This window comes from Sorex araneus, chromosome X (genome assembly GCF_027595985.1).
Source record: "Sorex araneus isolate mSorAra2 chromosome X, mSorAra2.pri, whole genome shotgun sequence".
Taxonomy (NCBI): Eukaryota; Metazoa; Chordata; class Mammalia; order Eulipotyphla; family Soricidae; genus Sorex; species Sorex araneus.
In genome coordinates, this window is record NC_073313.1 from 179134117 (window position 1) to 179161318 (window position 27202).

Consider the following 27202-nt stretch of genomic DNA (forward strand, 5'->3'; position numbering starts at 1 on the left):
TTAGAGGTGTTACCATGGTTCACACCAAATTTGAACTCTATCAACTAGGGTGAGGGAATAATGGTATTAAGTGTTTTATGGTGTTTTATGGTTCGGAGAGCAGCCTGGAGAGTGGTGGTGGCTGGGTAGTGGATGTTGTGGGGGTCAGCCAGTGAGGTATTTATCTGGCTTGGGTAGGGTGGGGAGTCTGAATTTGACCCCTCTCTCAGATGCCGGAGATTGAAGGAGGCAGACAGTGATCTTGTTTCCAAGTCTCCTTGAACCTAGAGTTCAAGGTCACAAAGTTCTGCTTACCTGGCTTTGTGGGGCTTCACTCATGCGTGAGGTTCGGCCCAAGTGTCTGGAGAGCGGCCTGGAGCGTGGTGGTTGCTGGGTAGTGGTAGTTGCATCGACCAAAACTTACAGCAGCTTTTCTGCTGGGTCGGTGGGAACGAGACCTTCTTGGGGTGCCAGGATACTCCAAGGGGGCTGCAAGCAAAAACTGAGAGAATATACTATATTCAGTGCAATAGCCAGACTTGCGCACGACCAACCCGGATTCAATTCCTTCATTCCTCTCGAAGAGCCCGGCAAGCTACCGAGAGTATCCCACTTGCATGGCAGAGCCTGGCAAGCTACCTGTGGCATATTCGCCAAATATGCCAAAAACATTAACAACAAGTCTCACAATGGAGACTTTATTAGTGCTCACTCAAGCAAAACGATGAACAATGGAATGACAGTGCTGCAGTGCTATATCAAATAATGATAATCTCTTTATATGGACAAAAAGGGAAGAATAATTCATATTTTTGTCATGTATGTTAGGTTCTTAGGAATGTGAAAGGTTACAGAACCCATTCTATCACTGATGCTGGAGGAAAAAAATATTCCCATCTCTTTGATTCATCTCCTGTCTTCAAAGATGCCCTGTTTCATGCACAACTCTTGGTATTTTCCATAAATCTTATCATTCCCAGTGCATTCTACTGTGTCTTTGTGCCCGCACTTTCCTTTCCTGTAATTATTCCCTTAATGTTTCATTTATTCCTTTCCATTTTCTTGGGCATTATCTCTTCCAGAAAGCCTTCTTCAGTGTTAGGACAGTAGTTTCAAAATGCTACCATGACATCAACTATAACATTCCCTGAAACAGTTTTAGAAAGACAAACCCACAGGTCCTTCCTCAAACCCATTGAATCAGGCAAACAGTGAGAGGTGCCTACAAAATTTTAGTTAGTCCTCTGATTGATTCAAGTACATACTAAAACTTCAAAATCATCAGTTTTAATAAAACTATTTTTCAAGTTGTTTCTATGCCTGCTGTGCCTTTACCAGCTGTTCAACTCACTTGTGTCTGACACAATATACATCATGTTATATTGTGACAGCATGTTTGTCTGTTTCTAGATTCTCTTAATTAGCATGGTGACTTACACCACCCTACAGGGACACTTAGGACTTATTGATTAAAATGTATGAACTCAAAAGATTTTGGAGCTAGAGAGATATCACAGGAGTTTAAGGCACTTGCCTTACACATACCCAATCCTATTAAATCCTCCAAACAGCATACAGTCTCAGCACTACCAGAGGAGATGCCTGAGGATAGAGGCAGGAGTAAGTTCTGAGTACAGCTGGGATTGGCCCAACTACTCACCCCCCACACTAAAAACATACTAAAAAGTGGTATCTAGTAACATCAAAAAAACATAGATCTAGCTTGTAGGGACATTGGAACTCACTCTCCTTACTACTAGAACTGCACTAGAAGTGCATCCCCTCTCTTGGAAAAGTCAGGAATCATTCGAAGAAAATTCTCTTGTCTGAAAATTATTAAGTTTGTGTGTTTGTGAATGTTAACTCTAGAGCTGACACACCTATTTACCCAGCTATAAATAATGAAGGTCACATCCAGAAACTGCCCTGGCACTGTGGTGTGTGGGTAATCTCATCAATGGCCAACAACCAGAGACTATAAAACCAAGCTCCAGGAAGAGAGTGACACTGAGTCACCCCCGTGCCTGGCTATCTACACTGGGGCACCTTGGAGGGAGCGATTTGGGTTTCCCTCCCTGTCCTGAGCAGAGCCCTGGCAATTGAAGACCTCCGGAACCCAGCCTCAGCCATGCTTAAGGCCTCTCTCCACACGTTAGAACAAGCCTCATGCATGAAGGAACCAGCAGAGGACCCCAGGTGTGTGGGACCTGGGGCTGAGATCTCCAAGGCTGCTTGGATTGGAACTGGGCCTCTTCCACCCAGATTCCCCATTTTTCACTAGCTAGGTAGGATGGCAGTGATACAGTGATAAATGATGAAGGAGAGGGATAGTACTGATTCAAAGGTAATTCAACCTGGTCAAAAATCTTGATGGAACTTTGAATATGTGATTAGAACACTGATCGTATCCTGAATTTCTTTGGTTTTGAAGCCCTGCATGTCTTTGAATAACAAATCTATATCGCAAACTCTAAGATTTGGAATAATGTCACTGAGAGTTCGAATAGCACAGAGTACGATTTTATACATCTATAAGTTGTGTGAGACTTGTGGTAGAAAATGATTGAAAATAGTTTTGTCTCTTGGAATTTGAAGGGGATTTAAGTATAAATGATGAGAAGACCAGTCATCAGTCAAATCGGCCAATTTAAACTGGAAACATGTCTGAATCCCAAGGCAGCTATAAAATTTAGCAATCGGTATAAAATCCTCTAAGTCTCTCACTAGCCACCCTGGTTGTGCCCAAGTACCCTCAATCTGTGACAGTACCAGCTCTGCTGCTAGTGGCCCTGGAATCCAAGCAGTGTTGAATATTGGCCTCTATAAAATAGAAAGAGAGGATTTGTCTAATGTATAACTCTGGAATATGTATCCTCTTTATTTTTTGCACTCAATATATTGATGCATGATGTACTTGATGCTAGAAAGACACTGAGGTGCTTGAAACCAGTTCATAGAGATAGAGACATAAGTACCAGGTTTACAATCATTGCTTTCATCAAATTCACTCTTCACTTCAAGAGGATTTTTTTCAGGCCTCATAGACTGACCTGATGCATAGAGAGACCAGTGTTTTAGAATTTTATTAACTGATTACTTGGTTCAATGTTACAGATGAAGGATCACATATTATTTTTCACTAAAAAGCAATTTTTTTGCTAATTCAAATAGTGCCTGAAATTACAACTTAGTATTTGTTCATCATTTGTTCATTCAAGTAAAGTTTATTGAGAACTTATTTATGTACCAGACCATATGCCAAGCATTCACACTATGATGGCAAAGAAAATAGACACCAATCTGATTCTTATGAAATGGCTTCCCATATAGACAAATGGCTAGTCATTTTAAAAAGCAATCTTTAATTACAGAGAGAAGAAGAACTTCCTTAACATATGAAATGAATTAATAAGTAAACACAAAAGAAAGTTCAGCAAAGAAGTGATGAGTTGAGTCAGGGCACTGAGTTACTGCTTACCAGCAGAAAATCAATCTTCAGTAAAGATGCTCTTTAGAAGGAAGAGCATCTCTAGATAAGGCTAATTGTTATGCTAAAACATACTTATGATCTTTGACAGTGACACCAAAACTCAGAGGTCAAATGATAAGGAATTTATGTTCTATTCCAGGAGTTTTGTATTTATGCAGTTGATGTGTGTAAGTCTTGGAATGGTCTAATTGTAAGTGACTTGATCACCTTGTATTTTAGTTATACCTCACAAGCAGTGATGGACTTTCATGACAAATCTGAAGACAGATGTTAGTCAGAGATCTGAAGGAGATTTAGAATAAAGAAGTAACTGAACAGAACATTCCTAGAACTCCTAATCCCAGAACAGAGTGATGGTCCTATCTATTTCTGACCAAAGATAAGGAGCAATTCGGGAAGGAACTCTTAAAACAAACTTTGAATGACTCTTTGAGGGGCTGAGACTGAACCACACACCAGAAGAATAAATATAAGGTAGACTGGTAAATATAGGGTAGAATGAAAAAATAGAAGTTAATGAATGTAGAAAGGGAAAGTGAGTCATTAAGCATTTATATTTTCCCCTGTTCAGTTATAAGATCTTATAATTCCCTTGTTATTACTACATTATTTTTACTCTTTAAAAACAAAATATAGTTCTGTATAAGTTTAAAGAGTCTTATATACATAATATATAATCACAATGAGTAGAGTTAATATCACTTACTTTCTAAACTGTCTTTTCTTGTATGACCTATTACATGTAACATAATTACCAAACTCCATATAGTCACAATGCCTGTATTACCTTATTGTGACTAAATAGTAATTCATTTGTACATAAAACATGAATAAATTTGTATTAATAAGTATATAATTTATTTATATTTTCATCATTAATATTTGTTCATGTGTATATGTATATATGCTTACATATTTCATGTATATATTTGTATATACTTGTGTTCAAACATCTATATGCGTAGACTGAAAAATAAGGAAACTTGATGGATTCTATGGTTGTTAGTGAAAAGAACAGGATGATGGAAGTAAGGTAAATAAAATATGTTGTCAAAATGAAGGTCATTTTCTATTTATCAAGGAATATGTACAACAGGAAGAAATCACACTCTTAAACATATACTTTCCTAATGAACGACTGGCTAAATATTTAAAACAACTCCTAAAAGACTTCAAAGAGGACATCACTAACAGCACAATAGTAGTTGGAGACTTCAATACCACCTTATCACTTCTGCATAGATCGACAAGAACAAAACTCAGCAAGGAAACACTGACTCTGAAAGAAGAAATTGAAGAGAGAGGCCTAATAGACCTATACAGGGCTTTACACCCCCAAAAGAAAGACTATACTTTCTTTTCCAGTGCACATGGAGCATTTTCTAAAATAGACCATGTACTGGGCCCCAGAACATACCTCAATAGAATCGGAAAAATAGAAATTGTATCAACCATCTTTTAAGACCACGATACACAGAAGATAGAAGCTAGCCACTCACCGACACGGAGAACCAAATCAAACACCTGGAAATTAAACAACTCAATGTTGAACAATGAATGGGTCAGGAAGGTAATCAAGGAAGAAATCAAGATACTTAGAAATAAATGAGAATGAAGACACGAGCTACCAAAACCTATGGGACACAGCTAAAGCCGTGTTAAAGGGAAAATTTATAGCTCTCCAAGCATTCCTCGGGAAGGAAGAAAGGGCCCACAAAGATAGCTTGACTTCACGGCTCAAGATTTTAGAAAAGGACGAGAAAAAGGAACCCAAACCAGACCGAAGGAAAGAAATAACAAAAATTAGAGCAGAAATTAATAACATGGAAAGCAAAAAAAAAAAACACAGGAGCACCCCGGTCTTCCCTCCCCTCCGGACTGCCGGCCGAGTGGCCGGCACGCCGACCCCAAGCGCCGCTGCCATCCTGTCTTCCGGCAAAGGTCTGTGACGCTCCATCGACCCGCCCTTCCGGACCCAGCCTGCTCCGCGGCCCTGAGCACCCCGGGCTTCCCTCCCCTCCGGACTGCCGGCCGAGTGGCCGGCATGCCACCACCAGCACGTTGACCGCTGACAGGTTGTGGGAAGGGGGCGTGGCCTAACCACCAGGGGGCGTGGCCTAAGAAAAGTGGGCGTGGCCTCATTGCCGGCGGCCAAAGCTCACGCGGCGGCAAGTAGTTTCCTCAACATCCTATCCAAGACTAACATCCTAGCTATTCGCAAGCAGTAGGACACTAAAACACAAGACTTCACATAAGAACTAAAGGAAACATCTCACTAGGAGACCAGGTTCTACAACCGGCAAGTAAAAAAAAAAAAAAAAAGCCAACCACTATTAACTGAGCCTATCCACAATCCTTTTTCGCAACAAAAGGAAACAGGGACACTCATCATCAAGGGCCCTCTTTCATATCACCACAAACAACATGAAGAAACAGCGAAAATCCCCATTGCAACCAGAGGACGATCAAAGGAGTCCAGAAACCTCAATGGGCGCTTCCTACAAACTTGACCTCTCTGAGAAAGAATTCAGACTTGAAATCCTCAACATGTTCAATCAACTCAATGCAAAGATGGACAACTTCAAGGAAGACCTGGCGGAAACAATACAACAGACAGCCGACAAAATACGGGAAGAAATGAGAGCAGAAATAAAAAACCTTCAAAAAGAAATGAAGGATTCCGTACATGAAATCAAAAACTCTATGGCTGCCCTCAACAATAGGATGACTGCAGCCGAAGACAGAATCAGTATGCTTGAAGATGAGCTGCAAGAGGCCTACAGGCAACATCAAACCATGGCAAGAGACCTCAAAATAGCTCTAGCCAGAATCAGAGTCCTAGGGGATGAATTCAAGAGGAACAACATTAGAATCATTGGACTACCAGAACCACAGGGAACCAACACCAACGAAAAAGACACAGTCAAACAAATCATTGCGGAAAACTTCTCACAGCTGGACAATGCAGGCATCCAGATTCAAGGCGCCCGAAGAGTGCCAGCTAAAAGAGATCCTAACAGAAAAACCCCAAGACATATCATAGTTACAATGATGGACATCTTCCAGAGAGACACAATACTCCAAGCAGCAAGGTCCAAGAAGGAAATCGCATACAAAGGAGCACCCCTTAGGCTCACAGCAGATCTATCAGAGGAAACCCTCCAAGCTTGAAGGCAATGGTGGGATATAGTGAAAAAACTCAATGAAATCAACGCTTCACCAAGAATACTTTATCCGGCCAAACTCTCATTCAAACACGAAGGAATCATACACTAATTTGGGGATAAACAACAGCTCAAGAACTTCATAGACTCAAAACCAAACCTAAAAGAAGCACTAAAGGGGCTATTGTAAGACAAGAACAACCCCTACAAGCACAACAAACCCTTGCACAAAGACGGCACAAAATCCCATAACAATAATCTCCCTTAATGTCAATGGTCTGAATTCACCAATTAAGAGACACAGACTGGCAAAATGGATTCAGAGACTCAACCCAACATTCTGTTGCCTGCAAGAAACACATCTGAATAGCCAGAACAAACACAGACTCAAAGTCAAAGGATGGAAAACAAACCTGCAAGCAAACAACTCCCTCAAGAAAGCCGGGGTGGCTTTACTAGTATCGGACAACATAGACTTCAGGTTGAAAAAGATTAGAAGGGACAGTGAAGGCCACTTTTTATTAATCAAGGGATGTGTACATCAGGAAGAAACCACACTCCTAAATGTCTATGCACCCAATGAGGGACCAGCTAAATACCTACAACAGCTGCTAAGAGACCTCGAGAAGGACATCTCGAGCAACACAATAGTAGTTGGAGACTTCAACACCGCACTGTCTCCTCTGGACAGATCTAGAAGATTAAAACTCACCAATGAAATACTGGCTTTGAAGGAAGAAATGGAAGAGAGAGGGCTAATAGATCTATACAGGGCTTTATATCCCCAAAAAAAGGAATACACATTCTTTTCCAGTGCACATGGAACATTTTCCAGAATAGACCATGCGCTGGGCCACACAACATACCTCAACAGAATCAACAAGATAGACATTGTACCAGCTATCTTTTCAGACCATGATGCACTGAAGATAAAACTTAACTGTGGACAGATGCAGAAAACCAAATCAAACACCTGGAAATTAAATAGCTCGATATTGAACAATGAGTGGGTCAGGAAGGAAATCAAGGAAGAAATCAAAAGGTACCTAGAAACAAATGAGAATGAAGACACGAGCTACCAGAACCTGTGGGACGCAGCTAAAGCCATTTTAAGGGGAAAATTTATAGCTCTGCAAGCATATCTCAGGAAGGAAGAAAGGGCCCACATAAATAACTTGACCTCACAGCTCAAGACCTTAGAAAAGGACCAACAAAAGGAGCCAAAACCAGGCAGAAGGAAAGAGATAATAAAACTTAGAGCAGAAATTAATGACATGGAAACCCAAAAGACAATCCGGAAGATCAATGAAACCAAGAGCTGGTTCTTCGAGAAAATAAACAAGATTGATAAACCACTAGCAAGACTCACAAAGAAAGAGAGAGAGAGAGAACCCTTATAAGCCGAATCAGAAATGAAAAGTGGGACATCACAACAGAAACCAATGAAATTCAAAAGATCATCAGAGACTACTTTGAAAATCTCTATGCCACGAAACAAGAGAATCTAGAAGAAATGGATAAATTCCTCGACTCCTATAATCTCCCAAGGCTGAACCAAGAAGACCTGGAGTACCTGAATAGTCCAATTAACATCAAGGAATTTGAAATGGTAATCAAAAGTCTCCCCAAAAACAAAAGCCCAGGTCCAGACGGATTCACTAGTGAGTTCTTCAAACATTTAAAGAGGACCTTTTGCCAGTCCTTCTCAAGCTCTTCCAGGAAATTGAAGAAACAGAAACCCTCCCTAACAGTTTCTATGAGGCTCATATCTCCCTAATACCAAAAACAAACAAAGACACCACAAAAAAAGAAAACTACAGGCCAATATCCCTGATGAACACAGATGCAAAAATTCTCAACAAAATATTAGCAAATAGAATTCAACAACTCATCAAAAAGATCATACACCACGGGACCAAGTGGGATTCATCCCGGGGATGCAAGGATGGTTTAACATGCGGAAATCAATCAACATAATCCACCATATCAACAAAAGAAAAGATAAAAATCATATAATCATATCAATAGATGCAGAGAAAGCATTTGACAAGATCCAGCATCCGTTTATAATGAAAACACTAGCCAAAATGGGTATAGAAGGGACCTTCCTCAATATAGTCAAAGCCATTTATCACAAGCCTATGGCAAGCATTGTCCTCAATGGGGAAAAACTAAGAGCCTTCCCTCTGAGAACAGGGACGAGACAAGGATGCCCACTCTCTCCACTTCTGTTCAATATAGTACTGGAAGTACTTGCAATAGCGATTAGGCAAGAAAAAGACATTAAGGGCATTCAGGTAGGAAAGGAAGAAATCAAGCTCTGACTATTCGCAGATGACATGATACTATACTTAGAGAACCCTAAAACCTCTACCAAGAAACTCCTAGAAACAATAGACTCGTACAGTAAAGTTGCAGGCTATAGAATCAATACCCAAAAGTCCATGGCTTTCCTATATGCAAATAATGAGAGAGAAGAAAGTGACCTGAGAAAAGCAATCCCATTCACAATTGCGCCTCAAAAAATCAAATACATCGGAATCAGCTTAACAAAGGAGGTAAAGGACTTGTATAATGAAAACTATAAAACACTACTTCAGGAAATAAAAGAGGACACGAGGAAATGGAAAGACATCCCCTGCTCATGGATTGGAAGAATTAATATTGTCAAAATGGCAATTCTCCCCAAAGCATTGTACAAATTCAATGCGATCCCTATAGGGATACCCTTGACATTCTTCAAAGAAATGGAGCAAGCGCTCCTGAAATTCATATGGAACAATAAGCCCCCACGAATAGCTAAAGCAATCCTTGGGAAAAAGAAAATGGGAGGAATCAACCTCCCCAACTTCCAACTCTACTACAAAGCGGTAGTCATTAAAACAGCATGGTACTGGAACAAAGGCAGAGCGGCAGACCAATGGAACAGGGTTGAATACTCTGACATACACCCCCAAATATATGATCATCTAATCTTTGATAAGGGAGCAAGAAATGTGAAGTGGAGCAAAGAAAGCATGTTTAACAAATTGTGCTGGCAAAACTGGACGGCTACATGCAAAAAAATGGGCTTAGACCTCCATCTATCACCATGTACAAAAATCAGATCAAACTGGATTACAGACCTCAACATCAGACCAGAATCCCTAAGGTACATTGAAGATAAGGTCGGCAAAACCCTCCACGACATTGAAGCCAAAGGTATCTTCAAAGCTGACACGCCACTGGGTAAGCTAGTGAAAACAAAGATAAATAAATGGGACTATCTCAAACTAAGAAGCTTCTGCAACTCAAAAGAAACAGTGATCAAAATACAAAGACAGTCTACAGAATGGGAAAGGACATTTATGCAGTACCCATCCGATAAAGGGTTGATAACAAGGATATACAATGCACTGGTTGAACTCCACAAGAAGAAAACTGCCAACCCGATCAAAAAATGGGCTGATGAAATGAACAGAAACTTTTCCAAAGAAGAAATCCGAATGGCTAAGAGGCACATGAGAAAATGTTCAACATCACTAATCATCAGGGAGATGCAGATCAAAACAACAATGAGATATCATCTCACACCACAGAGACTGGCCCACATCCCCAAAAACAAAAGCAACCCATGTTGGCGTGGATGTGGGGAGAAAGGGACTCTCCTTCACTGCTGGTGGGAATGCCGACTGGTTCAGCCCTTTTGGAAAACAATATGGACGATTCTCAAAAAGTTAGAAATTGAGCTCCCATTTGACCCAGCAATACCACTCCTGGGAATATATCCCGGAGAGGCAAAAAGGTATAGTAGAGATGACATCTGCATTTCCATGTTCATTGCCGCTCTGTTCACAATAGCCACAATATGGAAAAAACCAGAGTGCCCGAAAACAGATGATTGGCTAAAGAAACTCTGGTATATTTACACAATGGAATACTATGTAGCTGTCAGGAAACATGAAGTCATGAAATTTGCATACAAGTGGATCAACATGGAAAGTATCATGTTGAGTGAAATGAGTCAGAAAGAAAGAGACAGACATAGAAAGATTGCACTCATATGTGGAATATAATGTAACTGAGAAGTACAAGTTGGCAACGATGCAACTTCTGGCAGATATCTCTCTGGACTTAGTTACTAAAATACTAAATTACAGAAACCCAAAACTGAGAGGCTGCTAAGTGTGGTCACTCGACCTCATACTTCTTCATCCTCAGCAATGGAAAACAAATTATCTAATGCTTCCTTTTCAGCAGGTCTGACTTTAGGGGAGAGACTCTCCAAACAATAATAGTGAGGTTTGTTGAAATATTGTATGCAATCAAAGTGAAAGTAAAGTGAAATTTATTAGTTACACAGGCGGGGGGGGCTTAGGGTGGAGGGACTAGGGGCGTGGGGGGGTTTGGGGTGTGAGGGGGCGGGGTGGAGCTATACTGGGATTCTTGGTGGTGGAATATGAGCACTGGTGAAGGGATGGGTATTTGAGCATTGTATAACTGAGATTTAAACCTGAAAACTTTGTAACTTTGTAACTTTCCACAATAAAAAATTAAAAAAAAAATAAAATCCAGTTTAAAACATGAAAAAAAAACAATCTGAAAGATCAATGAAACAAAGAGCTGGTTCTTTGAGAAAATAAATATGATTGATAAACCACTAGCAAGACTCACAAAGAAAGAAAGAGAGAGAACCCTAATAAATTGAATCAGAAATGAAAAGGGGGACATCATAACAGAAACCAGTGAGATTCAAAACATCATTAGAGACAACTTTGAAGGTCTATATGCCACAAAACAAGAGAACCTAAAAGAAATGGAAGATTTCCTTGATTCCTATAATCTCCCAAGACTGAACAAAGAAGACTTGAAATACCTGAATAGACCAATTAATGTTAAGGAAATTGAAACTGTAATCAAAAATCTTCCCAAAAACAAAAGCCCAGGCCCAGATGGTTTCACTGGTGAATTCTTCCAAACATTTAAAAAGACCTGTTGCCAGTTCTCCTCAAGCTTTTCTAGGAAATTGAAAAAACAGGAACTCTCCCAAACAGTTTCTATGAAGCACATATCTCCCTAATACCAAAAGCAAACAAAGATACCACTAAGAAAGAAAATTATAGACCAATATCCCTGATGAACACGGATGCAAAGATCTTCAACAAAATATTAGCAAATAGGATCCAACAACTCATCAAAAAGATCATACATCAAGACCAAGTGGGATTCATCCCGGGGATGCAAGGATGGTTTAACATTCGGAAATCAATCAACATAATCCATCATATCAACAAAAGTAAAGATAAAAACCATATGATCATATCAATAGATGCAGAGAAAGCAATTGACAAGATCCAACATCCGTTCATGATGAAAACCCTCACCAAAATGGAGTTTGAAGGAACGTCCTCAAGATAGTCGAAGCCATCTACCACAAGCCTATGGCAAGCATTATCCTCAACGGGTTAAAGCTAAGGGATTTTCCTCTAAGATCAGGCACAAGACAAGGATGCCCACTCTCACCACTTCTCTACAATATAGTACTAGAAGTACTTAGGATAGCTATTAGACAAGAAAAAGAGATTAAGGGCATCCAGATAGGAAAGGAAGAAATCAAGCTCTCACGATTTGCAGATGATATGATACTATATCTGGAGAAGCCCAAAGCCGCTACTAAGAAACTCTTAGAAACAATAGACTTATACAGTAAAGTTGCAGGCTACAAAATCAATACCCAAAAATCCATGGCCTTCACATATGCAAACAATGAGGCAGAGGAAAGGGACATGAAAAAAGCAATCCCATTCACAATCATGCCCCAGAAAATCAAGTACCTCAGAATCAGCTTAACCAAGGAAGTAAAAGACCTCTACAAAGAAAACTATAAAACACTACTCCATGAAATAAAAGAGGACACAAGGAAATGGAAACATATACCCTGCTTGTGGATAGGGAGAATAAATATTGTCAAAATGGCAAAACTCCCCAAAGCATTATACAGATTCAACGCAATCCCTATAAGGATACCCATGACATTCTTCAAAGAAATGGATCGAGTAATCCTAAAATTCATATGGAACAACAAATGCCCACGGATAGCTAAAACAATTCTTGAGAAAAAGACGATGGGAGGCATCACCTTCCCCAACCTCAAACTTTACTACAAAGCAGTAACAATTAAAACAGCATGGTACTGGAACAAAGGCAGAGCCGCAGACCAATGGAACAGGGTGGAATATCCCTACACACAACCCCAAATTTATGATCATCTAATCTTTGATAAGGAAGAAAGAGATGTGAAGTGGAGCAAGGAAAGCCTCTTTAACAAATGGTGCTGGCTCAACTGGACAACCACGTGCAAAAGAATGGGCTTAGACCTCGACCTGACACCATGCACAAAAGTCAGATCAAAGTGGATTAAAGACATCAACATCAGACCACAAACCATAAGGTACATTGAAGACAAGGTCAGCAAAATCCTCCACGATATTGAAGATAAAGGTATCTTCAAAGATGACATGCAACTGACCAACCTAGTGGAAACAGAGATCAACAAATGGGACTGCATTAAACTAAAAAGCTTCTGCACCGCAAAAGATACAGTGACCAGAATACAAAGACAATCTACAGAATGGGAAAGGATATTTACAAAATAACCATCAGATAAAGGGTTGACATCAATGGTATATAAAGCACTGGTTGAATTGTACAAGAAGAAAACATCCAACCCAATGAGAAAATGGGTTGAAGAAATAAACAGAAACTTTCCCAAGGAAGAGATACGAATGGCCAAAATGCACATGAAAAAGTGCTGTTCATTACTAATCATCAGGGAGATGGAGATCAAAACAACCATGAGATACCACCTCACACCACAGAGACTAGCACACATCCAAAAGAATAAAATCAACCACTGTTGGAGAGGATGTGGGGAGAAAGGGACCCTTCTGCACTGCTTGTAGGAATGCCGACTGGTTCAGCCCTTCTGGAAAACAATACGGATGATTCCCAAAAAAGTAGAAATTGAGCTCCCATTTGATCCAGCAATACCACTGCTGGGAATATATCCCAGAGAAGCAAAAAAGTATAGTCGAAATGACATCTGCACTCATATGTTCATCGCAGCACTGTTTACAATAGCCAGAATCTGGAAAAAACCTGAATGCCCTAGAACAGATGACTGGTTAAAGAAACTGTGGAATATCTATAGAATGAAATACTATGCAGCTGTTAGAAAAAATGAGGTCATGAATTTTGCATATAAGTGGATCAGCATGGAAAGTATCATGCTAAGTGAAATGAATCAGAAAGAGAGAGACAGACATAGAAAGATTGCACTCATCTGTGGAATATAGAATAACAGAGTAGGAGACTAACACCCAAGAATAGTAGAAATAAGTACCAGGAGGTTGGCCCCATGGCTTGGAGGCTGGCCTCACATTCTGGGGAGAGGGCAACTCAGAGAAGGGAACACCAAGTTAAATGTGATTTGAGGCCTTGCAGGGGAAGGGTGATGTGTGCTGAATGTAGACTAGAGACTGAACACAATGGCCACTTAACACCTTTATTGCAAACCACAACACCTAATTAGAGAGAGAGAACAAAAGGGAATACCCTGCCACAGTGGCAGGGTGGGGTGGGGTGGGGAAAGATGGGATTGGGAAGGGTGGGAGGGATGCTGGGTTTACTAGTGGTGGAGAATGGGCACTGGTGAAGGGATGGGTTCTGGAACTTTGTATGAGGGAAACATGAGCACAAAAATGTATAAATCTGCAACTGTACCCTCACGGTGATTCACTAATTAAAAATAAATAAATAAATAAATAAATAAATGAAAAAAAAGAAGAACCAGAGCATATCATTTATGAATACAGGATACATTCATATTTTATTCATTTTAATTGCATGAAATCAATTTCAAAAATACCTTATGTTCCCAATTTTAACAAAGATGAATATAGTGATTCAGTCCTAATAAAAATCTGGTTATCTTTTTATTCTAAAAAAAAAAAGTTGTCAAATGTATAAAGTGTGCCTAAGTACATATTTGCATTCTTGCTCAAAATTATTTCTTTGAATTTGTTTCACAAGAAATAATTTTTAAAATTTCATATCAGTTCTCTTATATTTAGTTAGGAGAAGTTAACACAATGTTTCACTCCTCACTTTTGTCACTAGTGATATATCCATATGTAAGGTCTTGACCTGATATTTTCAGCACTAAGAAAAGAACATAACTTTCGCATAACTACTCTGTAAATTCATTTGTACAGAAATTCTAATAAAATTGTTCTTATGTGTGATATTTAGTGGTATGCAAATTAGTTTCCCCAGTACCTAGTGCTATAGTTAAAACCTGCTTTCATGATTATATACAGCAATTTTCTAGAAAGAATAAATAATTCTTATAATAAAGAAGATTCTAGGGACTTACATGTGCAATAGCACTTAGGTTTCTCAGTTATATAGATTGATAGGAACTAAGCAATGAGACATTGCACTCATAGCAAAGAAATGGTATTGAAAATAATGCACTGTTATAGTCTAGACAAGCAGGACTAAATAATATATGGTTGCAATAATATTTTATCTAACACTGTAATTTTTCAAGATGAGTTATATAATAATTACAGAGCCTGTGATTTTAACACATGTTAAATTCCGAAGGTACAATCTGTTCTAAATATACATTAATGGTGAATGTGAAAGAGCAGAAAATGTAAAATAATTTACTTGGACCTCTAGATAACCTTTTCAACTTTATCAAATATATGTGTTCTGCCTTTTTTAAATAGATGGTTATATTAATTCTCTGTGCTCTGAAGATTGAACCGGATAAAATAAAATCTGTTTTGTTGAGGATTTGAGGGAAATACAATGTTTTCTGTCACTTATGGTTTTCACAATTTGTCTGTAAGTTTATATTTCTTATCCTTAAGACTTTTGATTTTGAAAATAATAAGTGTTAGAAAAAAATGAATATGAAATTAGAGTATCTAAACTTTTTAAACTTATATCACTTTTAGAAAATATTGGGCCTCATTTCCAATTGGTAATTTTTGTCTCCAAGAATTTTCATGAAACATGAATAAAATATGAAAGGAAGTGCCCTATAATATGCAATATTACACATGTATTTTAATAAGAACCAATGTCAATATGATTAACAATAAATACCTCAAGATCAACTATAATATATAAATAATTCATTGGAATTAAAAATGTCTAGGAAGAAGAAGATGGTATATTTCATAGACTATTGAGAAGCTACCTGAGAAATAAAACAGGAAATTAAAAGAATATTCTGCAACTACATTGTTGCTCATAGCTCATTCAGATAAAAATAACTGGACAGATTTAAAACCTTTTCAGAATTAGACAGTCTACTTGGCAATGGGCTATATACCCCAAAGACAAAATCTAAAGTTTCTATGCAATATGGCTCATAAATGTATTTGATAATCTCAGTCATTTGTTCCAATTTCTTCTTGGAGATTGGTGTAGAGAGGACAGGGGAGACTCTAAAGCCCATAAGGTCTGCCTACTCAGACATGCTGCACTTATTGTGTTTATACTTTAGTGAGCACTGTTAAGAATAATAGCCTCTAACACGAGGAAATGGAAAGACATCTCCTGCTCATGCATTGGGAGAATTAACATTGTCAAAATGGCAATACTCCCCAAAGCATTGTACATATTCAATGCAATCCCTTTGAGGATACCCATGACATTCTTCAAAGAAATGGAGGAAACACTTCTGCAATTCTTATGGAATAATAAGCCCCCACGAATAGCTAAAGCAACTCTTAGGAAAAAGAATATGGGAGTAATCACCCTCCCCAACCCCAATCTCTACTACAAAGCAGTAATAAAACAGCATTGGTACTGGAACAAAGGCAGAGTCACAGACCAATGGAACAGGGTTGAATATCCTGACACACACCCTCAGTATATACATATGATCATCTAATCTTTGATAAGGGAGCAAGAAATGTGAAGTGGAGCACAGAAAGCCTCTTTAACAAATGGTGCTGTCAAAACTGGAAAGCTACATGCAAAAAAATAGGATCAGATCTCTACCTAACACCATATACAAAAGTCAAGTCAAAGTGGATTAAAAACCTCAACATCAGACCAGAATCCATAAGGTACATGAAAGACAAGTTTGGCAAAACCCTCCACGAAATTGAAGCTAAAGGCACTTTCAAAGATGACAAGCCACTGGCCAAGTAAGTGAAAACAGAGGTAAACAAATGGGACTGTCTTAAACTAAGAAGCTTCTGCACCTCAAAAGAAACAGTGACTAAAATACAAAGACAGTCTACAGAATGGGAAAGGTTATTCACCCAATACACATTGGATAAGGGGTTGATATCAAGGATATACAAGGCACTGGTTGAACTCTACAAGAAGAAAATATCAGCTCTGGGGAGAAGCGGCGTGGTGTCTGGCATATTATGGGACTTTTAAACAGGCATGAACTTGGTGGCACGTGGAAAAGAAAAAAAAGAATGTGTTTTGAACTTGAAACAGCGGGCCGCTTGGGCAGTCTCGGGCTGGGCCGATACCGGCTCAAGCTCCGCCGAGATTTGACCCGGGTGGCCATGCGTTTGCACAGCCGCTTTGCTGCTGAACGACCAAGATCTAGAGCCAGCTACATTACTTCTGGTCCCAGCAGGTGCTTGCAGCCATGTCTCCAGACTGTGAACTAAGCTTTTGCTCCATGCTGCGCCAGGAAGGGAAATGATGCAATTTCCAACTTAAATCTCCCTGGACTTAATTACTAAAATAAAGAAATCCTAGGCCTCTTCATTCTCATCAGTGGAAAACTAATTATCAAATGTTTCCTTGTCAATAGGGCCATATTTTGGGGGGATAAACTCCAACAAGAATAGTGAGTTCTGTGTTGAAACTCCAACAACAATAGTGAGTTTTGTGTTGAAATATGGAAAGTAATCAAGGTAAAGAGAAAATGAAGTGAAATTTATCAGTTATGCAGGTGGGGGTAGGGGGTTGGGAAGTGGGGGGTGGGAGGTATACTGGTTTTTTTTTTTGGTGGAATATGGGCACTGGTGAAAGGACGAGTATTTGAGCATTGTATAACTGAGACATAATCCTGAGAACTTTGTAACTTTTGACATGGTGATTCAATAAAATAAATTTTTTAAAAAAAGAAGAAAATATTAGAAAATGGGGGATGGAAATGAACAGAAACTTTCTCAAAGAAGAAATCTGAATGGCTAAAAGACACATGAGAAAATGCTCTACATCGCTCGTTATCAGGGAGATGCACATTAAAACAACAATGAGATACCATTTCACACCACAGAGACTAGCACACATCCAAAAGAACAAAAGCAACTGCTGTTGGAGAGGATGTGGAGAGAAAGAGACCCTCCTTCACTGCTGGTGGGAAAGCCGACTGGTTCGGCCCTTTTGGAAAACAATATGGACGATTCTCAAAAAATTAGAAATTGAGCTCCCATTTGACCCAGCAATACCACTGCTGGGAATATATCCCAGAGAGGCAAAAAGGTATAGTAGAAATGACATCTGCATTTGTATGTTCATTGCAGCACTGTTTACAATAGCCAAATCTGGAAAAAACCTGAGTGCCCAAAAACAGATGACTGGTTAAAGAAACTTTGGTACATCTACACATGGAATACTATGCAGCTGTTAGAAAAGATGAAGTCATGAAATTTGCATGTAAGTGGATCAACATGGAAAGTATCATGTTAAGTGAAATGAGTTAGAAAGAGAGAGACAGACAGAAAGATTGCACTCATCTGTGAAATATAAAGTAACAAAGTGGGAGACTAACGCCCAAGACCAGTAGAGATAAGGACCAGGAGATCTGCTCCGCATCTTGGAAATTGGCCTCACATGCTGGGGGAAAAGGCAGCTGAGGTAGAGAAGGGAACACCAAGTAGAGAATGTTGGGAGGACCCATTCAAGTTGAAAGTTGCGAGCTGAAAGTACACTATAGACCGAACATGAAGGCCACTCAATACTTCTATTGCAAACTACAACACCCAAAAGGAGAGAGAACAAAAGGGAATGCCCTGCTGCAGAGGCAGGGTGGGGTGGTGGGGGATGGGTGGTGGTGGTGGTGGGAGGTATACTGGGAACATTGGTGGAGGAGAATGGGCACTGGTGGAGGGATGGCTAAATGATCACTGTATGACTGAAATGCAAACAGGAAAGTTCATAAGTTTGTAACTGTATTTCACAGTGATTCACTAATAAAAAGTTAAGAAAGAAGAGCCTCTAGAATGACAAAAAATATGGGCAAGAAATGCTATATTTTTTAATAATGCAGGAGTACTGCTATTTATTCAGCCATTGATTAAGCTGATTGAATTGAGCATGAACTCCACATTGCTTTTTTTATTCTATTCTGAATGTTAACTTTATTTTTTTGTTTTTATTATTATCCCCCCTCCTGCTTTTTTTTATTCTTTGTGAGATACAGCTACAGAGTTTTCATGTTTGAGCTTGGGTCATATAACCACCAAATATCCATCCCTTCACCAGTGCACATTTTCCACCACCAAAATCCCCAGTATTCCCACCCCACCACCATTCCAAACCTTCCCCTACCTGTGTGGCAGACAATTTCCCCCACACTCTCTCTCTACTTTGGTTACATTTGATATTTCGACACCAGTCTCACCACCACTGAAACCTGCTGCAAAGGCAATGCTAGACAATTTGTTTTGTATTGTTATGGATAGAATATAATGTCCAGGAAATTCTGTGTCATTCTGTTTCAGGAGCTTTAGTCTCTGGGTCTTGGCCATTGATGAGATTACATGTTTGTGCATGTGACTGCCAAGCTTCTGGAAAACTGGGGACTTGGGGGGAGGAGGCCCAATCCCTATCCAAGCAAGTTTGGAGATCTCAGTCATGGGTTTTCCTGCCGGTCTGCTATCTGGTGAGGTTCATCCCATTTGGGGTGAGGCTCATGCCCTCTTGGGTGAGGCTGGTCCGAGCATATGGAGAGTGGCCTTGGGCATGGTGGTGGTTGGGTTCTGGAGGTTTTCATCTGCCAGGGTTCTGCTTGGGGCAGGGAGAGAAATTCAATCTACCCCCTTCTGAGGTATTCTGGTAAAGACAGCCTGGTGTGGGTTCAGGGTATTCTGTGGCACTCTCTTCCAGGAGCTTTAGTTTATGGTCTCTGGGTCCTGGCCATTGATGAGACCACATGGTGCCAGAGGTAGTTTGTGGGTGTGACAGCCAAGCTACTGGAAAACTGGGGACCTGGGGGAGGACACCGAGTCCTGATCCAAGCAAGCTTGGGGCTCTCAGTCATGGCTTCCCACCTATCACTGTGCTACAGGCCCTAACTGAAACTTTTGATCTCTTTCAAGATTTATAGGTCTCTGAAATAAGGCCAATAAATGAGCTTATATAGCTGATCTGGAGGTGGTTTGTGGGTGTGTCTCCCACATACCTAATTTTTGGCACTTAATTCTTGGTAAACTTGGCCCCAAGTTATTGGGGTCTGGCCAAAGGCACAGCAGAAATTTTGGGGTATCTGGAAGTCTGAAGGCATCATCAGGCTGCTGATGCACTCACCCCACAGGTACAAGTTTACCTGCTGGTGGCACCATACCTCCAAAATGTTATATGTTTTGTTTGTTTGCTTTGTCATTGTTTTTTCTCCTACTCTTTATTTTAGGAAAAATCACATTTCACCATAGTTAGCCAATGAACACTAATGACTGAATCAGTCTTTAGCTCCTTGATGAAAAAAAGCATGAATTTTGTCTTGTTCCAATTGTAGGATTCTTTAGGTCTATGGTAATCATCTTAGAGATGTTTTCCATTTGAACCACTAAGATGCAAATAAAATTGAGCTGAGACTACTAGGGAAGAATAAACCTGTTGTTAATCTAGGGAACTTAAATCCATCACCCATAATCCATGAGTATAAAATGGTGGGAGTAAGTAGGAGGGTGGGGAGGTGGGGATTGTGTGCACATTGGTTGGACAGAGGTGTGACAATATTGATATATCTAAATCACAGAGTAATCAACACTGGAAACAGGTGGTTCAAACTACAACTAAACTTAAAAATGTATCTGTCAAAGAAGCAGGCTGAGAGGTGGGAGGAATCCCGGGGAGACTGGTGGAGAGAAATTAACATTGGCGGTAGGATTAGGATTGGTGCTGGAACATTGTATGTCTAAAACTCAGCTAGGAATTGCTTTCTAATTCTATCTTGCTATCTCGATGTAAAAGATAGATGATAGATAGATAGATAGATAGATAGATAGATAGATAGATAGATAGATAGATAGATGATAGAATGATAGATGGTAAGTAGATAGATATAATTCAAAAGTTGGAATTTTAAAAAGGGCATTGTAAGTGAATAAGTATAAAGCTGAGCCGTGGGCTGGAGCAATAGGACAACAGGTAGGGCATTTGCATGCGGCTGACCTGGGTCTAGTTGTCCAATTCCCAGCATTCCATATGGTCCCCTGAGCACTGTCAGGAGTAATTCCTGAGTGCAGAGCCAGGAGATAACCCCTGTGCATTGCCGGGTGTGACCCAAAAAGCAAAAAAAAAAAAGTGAGCCAGCAAGATGGCTTTCAGGAAGGGAAATCACTGTCACTGTCATCCCATTGCTCATCGATTTGTTAAGAGTGGGCACCAGGAACGTCTCTCATTGTGAGACAAATTTGTTACTGTTTTTGGCATATCCAATACACCACAAGTAGCTTGCCAGGCTCTGCCGTGTGTGCATGATACTCTCAGTAGCTTGCCAGGTTCTGCCTTGTGTGCATGATACTCTCAGTAGCTTGCCGGGCTCTCCGAGAGGAGTGGAGGAATTGAACCCGGGTCAGCCGCACATGTGTATTTTTTATTTCCCTACCGCTGTGCTATCAATCCAGCCCAGGAAGGGAAATTAAAAAAAAAAAGGAATTCTGCAGTCAGCTCTTTCTAAGACTTGTCCTTACTCTTGGAATTTTCAGAGAGCACTCCCTTTTGCTTAAGTCACTTTAAATTGAGTTTTCTTTGATGTGCAATACAAAGAGAATGATAAAAATATAAAAAAAATAAAAATTAGAAAGCTATCAATCATCAAAAATTGCATACTTTGTGTGGATAAGAATTTAATAAAACATCTAAATGCTATTCACATGCAATTCAAGATGCTATGGTTAAAAATCAACCTTGAGAAGTTAGAGAAAATGTCATAATCTAGTAGATTGAATATGCACATTTCCCAAAACTAAGCATTTAAACATATCACTTCACTTGTATCGCTTGTAGTCCCATTGATCTTCAATTTGCTTGAGCGGGCGCCAGTAACATCTCCATTTGTGCCTGTCGCGAGCTAGTATAGCCCAATGATACCTGCTCACTCCAGGAACAAAAAGACCTCAAATCGTTCATTCAGAGATTTGATGAAGAAATCTGACCATCTAGCTGGAGGGCAGCCACGAGGTCTTCGACGTCCCGTGGAATCCAGTCTGTAACAGCTCTAGTCCAACGGTCATCTCTGAATCAGATTACATGACCGGCCCATCTGATTTTTGATGCCTTGGCAAATGAGACAGCATCCCTGATTTTTAAACATCAGCAGAGGTCAGAACTCTAGATTCCTTCTCTCACTTGAGTGAGACATGATATTCCCAGCATAGCTCTTTCGATTCCTCTTTGGGATAACCTAATAGCATTCTCATCCTGCTTGCATAGGGCCCAGGTATCTGAGGCATATGTTAGTGCAGGAAGAACAGTGGAATTTAAAACATGTGCCTGGAGTCTGAGGTTCTTCGTTCTCTTAACCACCTCTTCGACGCTCTTGAATGCATTCCACGCTGCTCTCTTCCTCCTGCTCAGTTCTGGCACCAGGTCATCCTCGTGTTGATTTCTCAACCCAGGTACACATAGCTGCTGAATTTGGAGAAGTTTGTTTCCTTGAGAGCAAATTTGAAGGCCTAACAACCCGAATTGGACAATTACACTTGAATAGGTGTGGCTCACTGCCTGCAGTTTCTATCTTCATTGTCTACGCACCAACTTCCAACTATGATGAAGAAGAAATTGAGAGGTTCTATATGGAACTGAAGAAGTTCTATAAAGAAGACCACACCTTCTACAAGATCATTGTTGGTGATTTTAATGCCAAGATAGGTCCGAGAAGGTCACCTGAAGAACTCCACATTGGGAAACATGGCCTAGAATGGAATGATCAGGGTGAGAGACTGTCTGAATTCATCATATGGACCAAGACCATCCATGGTAACTCACAGTTTCAGAAGGCCGAATCTAAACGCTGCACATGGGAGTCTCCTGGTGAACAGTTCCACAATGAAATTGACCACATCATATTCAATCGAAGGTTTTGCCTGACCGATGTTGCTGTTGTCCCAAAATTCCAAACGGGATCGGGCCACCATCTCCTTTGTGCAAAATTCTACTTCACAGAGTGCAGAGAAAAGTCTGCAATTTAAGTCTAAGAAGAAAACTCCCGGAATGATCACCAACTTGGAACTCTTTGACACTATTGCAGCAACGTAGGTAGATGCCATCCTTGAAAACATCGATGAGGAATACGATAGACTGGTTCAGCACCTCCATGTCTGTGCGAAGAATGCTGAGAGTGAGAAAGCCACAGACGCCTGTTTTCGGAAACTCTTGAGCTCATATGGCAACGTGGTTTGGCGCAAGCCTCAGGCAACCACAAGCTAATGTCCGAACTCACAAAGCTGTGCAGAGATGCCATAAAGGAAGACCTCAAAGAGAGAAGAGCAGCAGTGTTGGCCAGTGCAGCAGAAGCTGGGAAAAGTATTCGCAATGCTCGCCTGTCCTTCGCCAACTACAAGACCAAGATGACTGCCCTCCGAACGTCCCGATGGATCTATCACATCCTCCAGAAAGGCAATGGAGAAAATTATTCATGGCTTCTACTCGGATCTCTTTGACAGACATGTCCACCTGCCCACATACCAAATTCCACAGATAGATATGTCATTCCCAACATTCTCCCTTCTGAAATCCGACACACCATTTCATTGGTAAAGACTCAAACAGCACCTAGTCCGGACAAGGTCAGACCCGAACACCTGAAGAATCTGCCGCCAGTACTCATCAATACACTGGCCTGACTCTTCACACACTACCTGTCTGAATGCAAGGTTCCGTCCCAGTTGAAAACCAGTAGGACCGTTCTGTTGTACAAGAAGGGAGACATCCACCACATCAGCAACTATTGCCCAATCTGCCTGTTGTCTGTCGTCAACAAGTTGTTCACTCATGTCATCCTGAATACAACAGGCAGAACATTAGACGAAGGACAACCATGCAAGCAAGCCAGGTTCCAAAGAGAGAGGATTCAGCATGATAGACCATATCCACACAGTGACCAAACTCATTGAAGTTTCTCGAGAGTTCAAGATGACGCTCTGTCTAACGTTCATCGACTAAAGAAGGGCTTCGATTCTGTTGAGACTGAGGTGGTCATCAAAGCCCTGGCCAAACAGGGCGTTCAAACTTAGTATATCAAGATCCTTCGCGAGCTGAATTCTGGATTCACCACCAGGATCTCACCATTCTACAAGGAATGATCATTGATGTAAAGAGAGGGGTGAGGCAAGGTGATACCATTTCATCGAAACTCTTCAGTGCTGTCCTTGAGAACATCATGGACGACTGGAATGGGAAGGAATGGGAGTGAAGATAGACGGTCGGCAATTACACCACCTTTGCTTCGCTGATGACATCGTTCTCATAACACCAAACATTAGCCAAGTGGCAGAAATGCTGGCCGACTTCAACCGCGAGTGTGCAAAAGTTGGATTGCAGCTGAATCTCAACAAGGCAATGTTCATGAAAAACGAACTGGTCCCTGAAGCTCCATTTGCTCTCAGTTAAGCATATGGAAACCAGATATAATTAGTTGTCAGTGGTCAAAGCCAGTCCAGAGTACCATTCAGTAAATATTTATTTAAACATTTTATTAAGAGCAAATTCATCATCATCATCATCATCATCATCATCATCATCATCCCATTGATTGCCGGTTTTCTCAAGCAGTCTCAGTAACATCTCCATTCATCTTAGTCCTGAGATTTTAGAGGCCTCTCTTTATTCATCCTTCCCAATGGTGCCTCATTGGAGGCTTATTTTATTTAATTAATTAATTAATTTATTTTATTTTATCTTTACTACATCTCTATATGTTACTTGCTCTCATCTCGTTTACATTTAATCTGTTAAAGTGTTAACAGATTAACAGATCCTTGCATGCCATTAGAATGCGGACTGGACAATCAAAACTTGGTTTGCATAGACTGTAACAATGTTCTTCTCATTCCTTCATAGAATTATAATTATACATCAGTGGGGCTGGAGCGATAGCACAGCGGTTGGGCATTTGCCTTTCACGTGGCAGACCCGTGTTCGATTCCTCCACCCCTCTCCAAGAGGTCGGCAAGCTGCCGAGAGTATGGAGTCCGCACGGTAGAGCCTGGCAAGCTACCCGTGCATATTGGATATGCCAAAAACAGTAACAATAAGTCTCTCAATGAGAGACGTTACTGGTGCCCGCTCGAACAAATCGATGAGCAACGGGATGACAGTGATAGTGACATCAATGAACTTACATAGGACATTGCACTGTCTCCACTTTGGTAAAGAATAAGACCCCCATCTATTGATGGCAATTTATTTGGCCACAGAAATGTGTGAAAAAGTGGGTGGGACAATTCTAAAGTAACTCACCATGTATAATTGATCTCATACTATTTCTATTATGCACCAAGAGAACATTTCACAGGTAGGATAAAAACATTGACTAAACAGTCAGAATCATACAGTACAGCTGTGCACACCAAAATGGTGCCTTAATCAAAGTGTTGCCTTGATCAATGAAGGCACATGTGTATTATGACAATAAAATACATATTTATTGTGGTAAATAAAGAAGATTTTGAGGCTATTTTTGTCTTAGATTTAAAAAACAGAAATTGATTTTGAATAATATATCTATTTACATTTAGAAGTGTCTTTATGAGTTAACCGCTAATCTAATTGCTAACCAAAGCCAGATTTGACTTTTAAAAAAGTGATATCTACAAACTATTTAGGGATGGACTGACAGTGCAGGGGTTGAGGCACTTGTCTTGCACTCACACAACTTTGGTTCTAAACTCACTCCACACACCCAAACCCCACCCTTTGCACTGCATATAGTCCCTTAAGCACAGTCAAGAGCTATTCCCAAGCCCAGAGCCTGGAGTAAATCCTGAGCAATGTGGGGCACAGCAAATTGTCACACCCTGAATCCCCACCCCCATATCTTGGAGAAAAGAAAACAAAACAACTTACTGGTAGGGTAAATGGCTCAGTTCTGTTTCCAGAGAAGGGGAAATGTGAAGGACAACTCCTATTAGCTCCAAGTGTAGATCACATGGAATTGCTGGCCTAAGAAGCAAAGAATATTAAAGTTGACTAGAGGGGAAATCAGGTAATACATAATGGTATTCCCATTAGACTTTTCAGTAGAAAATCTATAGGCCAAGAGAGATTGGAATGATACATCCAGATAACTCAAAGATACTGCCAGCTAATAAAAATACATCTATGAGAACATCTTTCAGATCACTGTATCACTGTATCACTGTCATCCTGTTGTCCATCAATTTATTCGCGCGGGCACCAGTAACATCTCTATTCCTTCCAGCCCCGAGATTTTAGCAGCCTCTCCTTACTTGTCTTTCCCAATAATTGAAAGCTCTTTCAGAGTCAGGGGAATGAGACCCATCATTACTGTTTTTAGCATATCAAATACACCATGAGTAGCTTAACAGGCTCTGCCCAATCATGCCAGGCTCTGCCCGCATATCTTTCAGATATGAGCTAATAATGGTCTCTAGAGGAAAAAAATATGAAAACAAACAGAAGGAATATGCCAACATTAGACTTCCTGATTAGATACAATGAAAAGAGCTTTCCTATTTAAAATGTTATCTATATAACTACATACATAATTATATATATATAATAAAGACAAACCAACAATTAAAATTATAGTAGTGATGAAAAAACAAATTCTTTTCTCTAGAATAGGAAAATGATTGGCTGTCTCATCACTACTATCCAATAAACTGTTGAAAATCCTTGTAAGAACAATTAGATGCCCAAGGATACATTTTAAAAACTCATCCAAATTGTAAAAATGCAAAATTATCACTTTCTGGTAAAGGCAAGATAATTTACAGAGAAAATCTCAAACACTATACAATAAGAATCTTTTAGAAATATTGAATACAGGAAAGTGATTGGTTACAAAATTAATATACCAAAATTGTTATTTTTCTTTGGACAAATAAATAAAAGAAAAAATAATAAGAAAGTACATCCCATTTACAGTTGCAAATAAAATAATTATCTTAGGATAAACTTTATGAAATAATTAAAATACATGGAAAATTATGATACATGTTGAAAGAAAAAAGATGACATGAAGAGAAGGAAAGATATTTTATACTCACAGACTAAAGAATTGACATCTTCATGAAGAACAGACATTGTTTTATTTTCTTAAGTTATATATAGATTTAGTGCAATCTCC

General features: G+C 39.9%; 1 long non-coding RNA gene across 1 annotated transcript; it reads right to left on the bottom strand.

The window, feature by feature from the left end:
• Positions 1-300: 300 nt before the first annotated feature.
• Positions 301-27202, bottom strand: LOC129400158 (uncharacterized). The gene is made up of 3 exons (XR_008627487.1): positions 27123-27202; positions 25957-26052; positions 301-481 (listed from the first exon to the last, which is right to left on the bottom strand). It is a non-coding gene; the product is annotated as an uncharacterized LOC129400158 (long non-coding RNA).